Source organism: Aulostomus chinensis, chromosome 1, assembly GCF_037954235.1.
Source record: "Aulostomus chinensis isolate RoL2024-O1b breed Wild chromosome 1, RoL_Achi_v1.0, whole genome shotgun sequence".
Lineage (NCBI taxonomy): Eukaryota > Metazoa > Chordata > Actinopteri > Syngnathiformes > Aulostomidae > Aulostomus > Aulostomus chinensis.
The window spans coordinates 20,034,610-20,044,852 of record NC_141320.1 but is presented as its reverse complement, the minus strand read 5'-3'; the positions used below and the strand labels follow the sequence as shown (position 1 = coordinate 20,044,852).

Here is a 10,243-nt window from a genome sequence, read left to right as displayed (position 1 = left end):
GTCGGAAGAATTGCTAATGAACTCAAAATGATGCTCACAGTAATGTAGTGATAGTTGCTCATTAACTCAGTGATGCTTACAGTAATGTAGTAACTGTTTCGAACAACCTCAAAGTGATGCTGACAGTCATGTAGTAAGAGTTGCTACGAACCTCAAAATAATGCGACAGTGATGTCAGAAGAATTGCAAAAGATCTCAAAATGATGCGACAGTGATTTAGTAAGAATTGCTAATGAACTCAAAATGATGCGACAGTAATGTAATAAAAGTTGCTACGAACCTAAAAATATTGCGACAGTGATGTCGGAAGAATTGCTAATGAACTCAAGATGATGCTAACAGTAATGTAGTGATAGTTGCTAAGAAACTCAGTGATGCTGACAGTAATGTAGTAAGTGTTTCGAACAACCTCAAAGTGATGCTGACAGTCATTAAGTAAGAGTTGCTAGGAACCTCAATTTAATGCTACAGTGATGTCGTAAGAATTGCTGATGAACTCAAAATGATGCGAACAGTAATGTAGAGATAGTTGCTAATAAACTCAAAGTGATGCTGACAGTAATGTAGTAAGAGTTGCTACGAACCTTTTAATAATGCAACAGTAATGTAGTAAAAGTTGCTACGAACCTCAAAATATTGCGACAGTGATGTCGGAAGAATTACTAATGAACGCACAATGATGCTAACAGTAATGTAGTGATAGTTGCTAATTAACTCAGTGATGCTTACAGTAATGTAGTAAGAGTTTCGAACAACCTCAAAGTGATGCTGACAGTCATGTAGTAAGAGTTGCTACGAACATCAAAATGATGCTAATAGTAATGTAGTGATAGTTGCTAAGAAACACAGTGATGCTGACAGTAATGTAGTAAGGGTTGCTACGAACCTTAAAATAATGCAACAGTAAAGTAGTAAGAGTTGCTTTGAACCTCAAAATAATGCGACAGTGATGTCAGAAGAATTGCTAAAGATCTCAAAATAATGCGACAGTGATGTCAGAAGAATTGGTAATGATCTCAAACTGATGGGACAGTGATGTCGTAAGAATTGCTAATGAACTCAACATGATGCTAACAGTAATGTAGTGATAGTTGCTAATCAACTCAGTGATGCTTACAGTAATGTAGTAAGAGTTTCGAACAACCTCAAAGTGATGCTGACAGTCATGTAGTAAGAGTTGCGAATGAACTCAATTTAATGCTACAGTGATGTCGTAAGAATTGCTAATAAACTCAAAATGATGCTGACAGTAATGTAGTGATAGTTGCTAATAAACTCAAAGTGATGTTAACAGTAATGTAGTGATAGTTGCTAATAAACTCAAAGTGATGCTGACAGTAATGTATGTGTAGGTTCTCATTCATCCAGGTCATCGTAGATCGAAGCGAAGTAAAATCTGGTCAACTGGACGTAAGTTTATCTTGAAGACGTTTCACCTCTCATCCGAGAGGCTTCTTCAGTTCTAGTGGAGAGTGTGGAAACTCCAGCTTATAAATCTATTTGGGAGTGGTCAGTGCTATTGTGGTGGAAACGACCCTCCCGAGACTCACCTGGCCTCCCCAAACGACAGTCGTTGTGAGGTGTCAGGGAGTTTCAGGGGTGGTCGGTAGGGAGTTTCACCGACCACTCAGATGCTAATGGGCTGTGCTGGCATCAGCCGTTCCACATGGGTCTTTCAGCTGAGCTCTTTGGGGAAGTTTTGAAAGGACTTGGTTGTAAATAGGTGAAAGGAAATGTCGCAGTCCACCTCCTCTGTTCAAAGATGGTTTCTCTATCCTGACGTGGATGGCTTCTTTAACTCCTCTTTCAAACCATCTGTCCTCTCTGTCGAGTATTTGGACATGGTCGTCCTGGAAGGAGTGGCTTTCCTCCTTGAGGTGGAGGAAAACCGCTGAGTCCTGTCCTCCAGAGTTGGCTCTTCTATGTTGGGCCATGCGGTTGTTGAGGGGCTGTTTGGTTTCCCCTATGTAGAGATCCGTGCAGGCCTCACTGCATCTGACAGCGTATAACAGATTGCTTTTCTGGCTGTGAGGGGTGGGTTTCTCCTTGTTCTGATCCAGAAACTCAACAGCTTCTATCATTGATTGACAGCAAATGTTGATGACACACTGGGATTTTTGTTCTCCTGCTGTCACTGTCAAGTGCAGCTTAACATGAGAGGCAGCAGGATCATTCATGTGTTCATGTTTCCAGCAGACAAGAAGGAAACCTGGGAGGACTTCAGTGATTTTGATCACTGGTTCTCACTTCATCTTCTCAGTATAAAGTTCAAAGCGAGCTGGCCAGGAGTTGAACCTAGAATCTTCTGATCCGTAGTCAGACGCGTTATCCATTGCGCCACCAGCCCTGTGAAGAAGCTGCTGTGTTCATGTGTCCTTGCTGTTACAGAAAAGCCCAACAAGGTGGTGGCATTTTCAGGGGACACAATGGTGCAGTGGTCAGCACTGTGGCCTCCCAGCAAGAAGGTTCAGCTCTCCTCCTATTTGGTTGCTAGGAACCTGAATCAGTCCTCAGTGGAGCGGTGCTGCTGAGGCTGAGTGAGGCTGAGTGAGGGACTGAGCAGGAGCCAGCAGGTCCAAGCAGGTTCAGGCAAACTCCCCTCGGTCCACCAACATCAAAGCAGAGGAACTGAGTTCATCTAACAAAATGATTCATATCATCTCCTCTTGGAATGTTCTGGAACTACAAGTACACTTAAAATGGCCGACTTATGACCATAGAAGGAACTTTGAAGTAGATTTGATTTATTTAAGTCAGTCACAGTCATTTTTTTCAAGAACTTAGTTCAGGTAACTTGATTGTTTTACTAAGATGAGCTTTAATGTTAAAACATTGAAACAAGACCTTCATGTATTTATGATGACATCACCAATAGGAGCCTTCCCAGTCTGTCAGGGGGTAGAGTTCAGTCACCACCAATGACATCAGAGTCAGAGTTTAGACATCAAAGACAGACATTAAAGCCTCTCTTATTAAAAAAAATTAAAGTGTTATATCTTTGAAAATATACTGCAATACATGAAATACTATATTTCCATGGATGGTAACCTCGTTCTTATATTCTTTAATATACTGCAATAGTAATGGACCCTCTATGACACTGTAGTGATGAATCTATCAAGGAGTACAAATGATTAGAATCAGAATTTTGAAGTCAAGTTTGAGATCAGTTTGATCCTCTCTCTCTCTCCCTCCCTCTCCCTCTCTCTCCCTCCCTCCCACCCTCTCTCTCTCTCTCTCCCTCCCTCCCACCCTCTCTCTCTCCCTCCCTCTATCTCTCTCCCTCCCTCTATCTCTCTCTCCCTCTCTCTCTCCCTCCCTCTATCTCTCTCTCCCTCTCCCTCCCTCTCTCTCTGTCTCTCTCTCTCTCCCTCTCTCTCTGTCTCTCTCTCCCTCTCTCTCCCCCCCCTCTCTGTCCCCCCCCCTCTCTCTCTCAGGAGCTTTTAAATGAATATTTTAATAAAACAGAACAGGAGACTTAAGAGTGATCACTCAAACCCACAGGCTGAATGGGACATCTCTTAAAAACATTGAACCACTGAGTAAAACCATAGAAGCGCTCCTGTCTAGTCGGTGCTAACAAGTTAGCTGTTGCGTGAGTCCAGCTGTGCTGTCTAGGAATCCTGGTCAAAAGCCTCCACACATCAAACAGCTGGTGTGTTGGTGGATCTGTGGATCCTGCTGGAAGAAGCAGGGTGGAGCTCTGAATGGTTCCTGTCTCAAAGAGCTTCTCTGTGCAGCTCCCATCAGCTCCTAAAAACAGGAAACCAGCAGATTCACTGTTGAACGGTGGCATTAAAATGTCTCAAAAGCTGTCCTGTCCACCATTTGTTGGTGCAAAGACATTTAAAAACACAAGTTGAACATTTTCCAAAGTTGCTCTCACCGTCTTTCAAACACCTGGAATGATTTCCTCCAAATCAAAAGAAACTGGTGAAAAAAACAACAACAAAAACTCCTGGAGAATCAAACTCCACCCTCTGCTCCAACTGGACTTGGGACTTCAAATGACCCCCATTAAAAGCCTGCCTGCATCCCCATTCACTGACTGTTGTGCTGTGGGTCTCCTGGACAAACATGGCAGGATCCTCTTGATCTCCAGGAGAATAAAAGAGGGAACCCTAGAAAACAAGTCAGCGTGAAAGAGGAGCAGATTTTAAAACTCCTCATCATTTCCACCTCCAGGAGTGAAGCCTCCCAGGACCCAAGAGGCTCCAGCTGGCAGAGCTCTCACTGGTTTCTCCACCACCTCGCTAACCTGAGCTGGAGCATCTGAGAACCAAACAGTGACCCCCTTCACTCCAGAGCCGACTCCACAAACTCTGAGCCCCCACTTTACCCACAGCCAGCAGGCCTCCTCAACACTGCATGACACACGACGACTAAATTTAACACTGAAGCGTCTCATCAAGAGATCTGTCACATGAGTCTGCTGTGGAGGGTCAGTCTGTCCGTCCACATTCAGATCATTAACGCAGCAACTCCTAAGCACCAGTAGAGCCTGTTCATCGTCCCTGGGTGGGCTCGAACCACCAGCCTCTCGGTTAACAGCCGAGCGCCACAGAGACTCTGAGTCTCCTGCTTTTCATGAAGAGTTTTCAGGCTAAATTCAGTGTGTGAGGTCCACACTGCACATTTGAGGGACCATGAAGGACAGAGGAGAGTCTGACTGTCATGGTGAAAGCCTTCAGCACTAGAACTGAAACAGCCCCACCATCTTAACCTGCCAGGTGATCCTGCTTCATTCAACTCTGCTGCCTCTGCCACTGCCCTGACTGGTGAGGCTGACAGCAGGTTCTCTCTCATCTAAACTCTCTGTTTACAATGGAGGCTGAAATCCTTGTGATTGGTGGTTCAATCATCAGGTCTGTTGAACTCCCAGGAGCCATCACCTGCTGTCTTCCTGGTGCCAAAGTTGTGGACATTATTGAACGTCTCCAGGACTCATCGACCTCCACCCCTCCTCCATGTTCTCCCTGTTCCTGTGTGGGTTCTCTCTGGTTCTCCAGCTTCCTCCCAAAGTCCAAAGACATCAAGAGGGTAGTGGTTACCTGGACACTCTAAATGACTGTGAGTGTGAATGGTTGTCTGTCTGTGTGTGTTGGTCCTGGGATGGACTGGTGACCCATCAAGGGTGAACCCAGGGCTGGACTGGCCACCTGGCCGATGCACATCTTTGGGCCGGCCCATAACTGTCATAATTTTTTTTTCAAAAGTGTATAGTTTTTCATCGACCGTAACGGTATCGGAGACGTGAAACGCGGCCCATTGGTTGATTTTCTTGAAGGACATTGGGCTCGTCCAATGAAATCTCTCCGCTCTCTCTCTTTCTCTTAGTCAAGCCATGCTGTTGCAATGGAAGTGGAGGAGTCAGATCAGACAGTTGGAGACTATTTTAGTCGCCCTTCTTCCACACAGAGGACTGATTTTTTAAAGTTTCATCCTCAACAAGATTCCATGAACCCTGTCGTCCAGAGGCTCTTCGTTAGAACGGACGGCACGACGTGGAAATGGCTGACTTATTGTGGTCAACGTCATGCTTTGTTTTGTTTTGTTTGCCCTGCTTTTAGCAAGCCCAGTGATCCAAGTGTCTTCATTAGAGGCCTGACAGACTGGAGGCATGTGCACCAAAGAGTAGAGGAGCATGAGAGAGGCATGGCACAGAGGCAGTGTGCTGAGGCCTATTTTTGAAACTGCTCCAGAGCAAGACTGGCCACCTCCTTGAGGGAAGACAGCTGACAGGACACCGTGAGCAGGTTAAGAAGCAGGGCTGGACTGGGACCAAAAAATGGCCCTGGCATTTTTCATCCCTGGCAGCCCTCCATGGTTATTTACACGATATGTGTAAGCACACGCCATACCAGAGGATGTATGCGCACATTTTGAAGTTTCAAAAATTAAAATAAAGTGCAGTATTCTACATGGAAGACAGTAACCATGTTAAAAGAGTGATACTCTTTCACTACTCACAGAGACCTTCTTCTTCCACTACACGTTCCAACACCTGACGTCTCTTCTTCCCAGTCCAGCCCTGGAAGAACGCGTCGAGTTTTGGAAATTCGGCTGCTTTTCTTCTCGGGAGTGTCTCTTTTTCGGCTCCTCCTTTCTCCTTCCTCTTACTGGGCAACATTCTTCATGGCTTCTGACTGCAAGGCAGCCGCTGAGTGGTGGCACTACAACTGGATGGGTCTGTTTCTCATTTTAACACAAAATAAACTAACCGCTGTTTCTGCGTTTTTACCAAAAATATATATTTTGAAATGCCTGCTCACACCGGCCCATCCGGCTACATCCACCAAACTTTACACACATAATATAATATAATAATATAATATAATAACCCTGAACACAAGCCCCAAAGCAGTAGTTGTTTTGTTTTTCTTCATAAAGGAGGTGCACAGTCATGACTACGATATCTCTGGCAACAAACATGGAAGGGGCTTTGGGGTCTTGTGTTTCAGCTCTGTAACTTCTGGATGGCTGAAAATGTCAGAATCAGTCCTCTCACTGACATCAACCATTGGTGTGACTTTTGGTGGCTTCAGCTCAAATGAAACCAGGGAAGAGGGGCCAGACTTTGAGGAGCCCCTTAGGGTTAGTGGATGCCCCGGGACCGTGCTTGGGCCCCTTAGCACCTAGATGGCTGAAATTCCCAGCACATGCTACTCTGGGGCATCACACTATGTGTGTAAAGTTTGGTGGATGTAGCCCAAGTAGAAGCACCAGAACCCAGATTTGATCCTCAATTCTGCTCCAAAAGGCTCTCGGAGTGCAGAAGTCCCAGACCCTGATTTTGCCCAGTTTCACAAGGGGATAGTTTTTTCTCTTTCAACCTAGGAAGTTGAAATTTTAGTGTGTTGTTCTGTCCTCCATAAGGATCACATCTGTGCTGGTTTGACCCCCCTAAGTCCTTTCTGCTGTCCGTAAAGGGTGTGGCAAAGTCCAGTAAAGTCTTTAAGCATCATAACTGGTCAAAGTTGCTCCAAATGAGATGAGCTTTCTGGGAGGAGTTCACACCTCTGCCAGAAACCAATATTTAAAACTTTGAAGCCCCACCTCCTTCCTGAAGCTACTTCCTGTTTGGGAGGGGGTTCTAGAATTATTCCACCAGATTAGGATTTCATAAAGTTTCAGGTCTGTATCCACTGGAGAGGCCAATGAGAGCAAAAGAGCAACAGGGTCAAAGGTCAACAGGCCTCGTGTCTCAGCCAGGCCTCAAAGGGTTAAGTGAGCCTTTTGGAGCTCCTTTGAAAAAAGGCCTGACACCAATCTTGTTCAGGACCAACATGAAGAAGGATCTTTGGAACATTTTCACATCTTTAAGACCGCCTTGACTCCTTTTTATAGCAGGAGTCACTGAACAGCACAAAGCTGCTATTGCAGCCATCAGGCCTCATTTCTGATCAGTTATTATTGTTGAAACAAAGCTGAATATCAATTATTGATTTTTATTGTCATCATTTTGAACACCTGATGAGAGAAACACAATAAAAACATTTGAAAAGGAAGGATCAGAGTGTTGTTGTACTGCAATACTACAGTACAGCATCAGAGACACTCAGTTATTGATTGCCTGAATGATTGATTTCCCCAGAAGAGGAACAGCTTTGTTGGAGCAGTAAAAATACACACATCAGAACGACAAAGTTACATTGGAAAAGAAACTACATGACATTACCAGCACAACATCTGAAGAACAGTTAGGATCAATTTAACTGGCCAGATAGTTAGGATTTCTTTAATGATATCCTTGATGAACCCAGACATCAGAGTGGTTTGTTCCCCTCAATCATAAATCTGTAAATACAGCGTGAAGTGATGGAACTAAAAGGCCACCTCTGAGTGCAGGAGTGAGCCTCTGTGACGGATGTGACGTCAGCAGACCGCCATGAGTTTGAGTCATTGTTTATATTCTTAATGCTGATTGGTCGATCTATAATGGTGACAAATGGACTTCGTAGGTAGAATAAACATCCAGAAATTAAATGAATTTGTAGATTGTCTTATTAATCAAAAGATAAAGTAGCAGCGTGCTGTCTTCACTCGATCGTTCCTTATTGACTGCTAACTCAAAAGAAATGGACTTATGATGTTTAATGCCCCTCCATCCATTTTCTACACTGCTTATCCATCAAGGTTGTGGGGGGCTGGAGCCTATCCCAGCAGCCTTCAGGCAAGAGGTGGGTTCACCCTGGACAGGTCACTAGTCCATCACAGGACCAACACATAGAGACAGACAACCATTCACACTCACAGTCACACCTACGGTCAATTTAGAGTATCAATCAGCCTCGTCCTCTCTTGATGTCTTTGGACTGTGGAGGAAGCTGGAGTACCAGAGAGAACCCACACAGGAACAGGGAGAACATGCAGACTCACACAGCCGGGACTCCAATCTGGAACCTTCTTGCAGTGAGGCAACAGTGCTGACCACTGCACCATTGTGTCACCAGAAAGTGACACCAGATTGTTTGGATTCTCTGTAAAATGAAGTACACATGAACATAGCACCTTCTTCACAGGGCTGGTGGTGCAGTGGATAAAGAGTCTGACTACGGATCAAAAGGTTCTAGGTTCAACTCCTGGCCACCTGGTTTTCAACTTCACACTGAGAGGCCTTCACACCTGAAGTGAGACACACTGATAAAAGTCACTGAGCTCCTCCCAGGTTTCCTCCTTGTCTGCTGTCAACATGAACACACGAATGATCCTGCTGCCTCTCACATGAGAAGCAAAACATCCCAGTAGAAGCTGTTGACTTTTGTATCAGAACAAGGAGGAAGGAGCCATTGAACATGAAGAACAAGTGGATGCAGAGTTTTATTGGTGTTCAGGAATCAGCCTCTGGAAAACTGGGGTAGTGGAGGCTCCAATCTTCAGAGCCTCACCATCTGACAATTTCTCCATCTTTTCATCTTGAACCATCAGCAAAGGCAGAGGCAGAGGTTCAAGATGACCTCCCTCCAAAGGCAGTGGGTGGTGTTCTCAGAGCCTCCCAGCAGATCAACCCCTCCCACTCTCATTCACACAGAGGCATCAAAGAAAGGCAACAGGAAGATGGTTCCTCCTGCTGTTCAGTAGTCAGTCCAGAATCTGGGTCACCAACAAAATGCTGGATCTCCTCCAGAGTGTGGATGAGTCCACTGCTGGGATTGGAGCTCTCATGGAGCCGTCACCTGACATGAGCACACAGAGTCACCTGACCGCTCCTCCACTGAAGCTAGAAGACTGAACAGGGCTGTTGTTTACTTGCTAGCTGATGGGTGAGCAGCTGATGTTTGCAGTCACACTGAAATAAACTAAAATAGAGTCAGGAGCTCAAATCCTGTCAGCACCAAAGGAGCCACGTCTCCTCCACCTCAGTCACACAGAGACTCCTCAGGATTCCTTCATCTCTCCATGTCATTTTGTAGCAGGCTCCTGCTGCTCCACCCTGCCTCCCCCTGACAGACTCAGCTCCTCTGAGACTGAAGGTAGCTAGGAAGCTCAATATTGGAACCATTTATGCTAATAGACATCATTAACATTCCCATCCAGTAACGATGAGCTCTCTCCAGCAGTTTGGTTGACAGTTAATGAGCAGGCAGGTCGTGCTTCATTTCCATAAAAGTGACTAATATTTGTTGAAAACTAAAGAGGCAGAAAGCTGAACCTTACATGAACCCATGACCTTCCGTGTCGTTTAACATGTTTTATGTAACATGAATGACACATCAATATCCAAATATATACATGACATCAATTATCTCTTGATACAGATAAACATCTATAACAAGTGAGAGAAGTCATGTTGTTCTCCGACCTCTCAAAGGTACATAGCAGTGCTGGAGGAGTGCTGACATCATCATTCTGGTTCCTTGCTGGATGAAGGCCTAAACTCTGCAGTGAAACCTACTGCCTTGAACTCCCTCTTCATTCTGGCTCAGGCTTTTCCTGCCAACAAGGCAGTGGCAACAGAGGCAGTCAGCTGATGTCCACAGCTCAACATGAGAAGGACACTTTTCTTTGAAGACAAAACTTTCAAGGAGTTTTTCCTGCCAATCCAGGACAGCACAACTCCCAAACCAATGTTGGGCAGTTCCTTCAAAGCTGTCATGCCTTATTTATTACTTCTTACTGTCATTTTAAAATAATTGGTTCCATTAGGACTGTGTCTGCCAGCGCTTGGTGACTGTACAGGAGGTCTGTGGAACGCAGGGCCACCACAAGCCCATTTCCTCAACTCTCCATTTAGTCCAGAGGT

The 10,243-nt window shown here is 45.1% G+C and overlaps 1 non-coding gene across 1 annotated transcript; it reads right to left on the bottom strand.

Moving 5' to 3' along the window:
- Positions 1–2,274: 2,274 nt before the first annotated feature.
- Positions 2,275–2,347, bottom strand: trnar-acg (transfer RNA arginine (anticodon ACG)). Its single transcript has one exon. It is a non-coding gene; the product is annotated as a tRNA-Arg (tRNA).
- Positions 2,348–10,243: the final 7,896 nt, after the last annotated feature.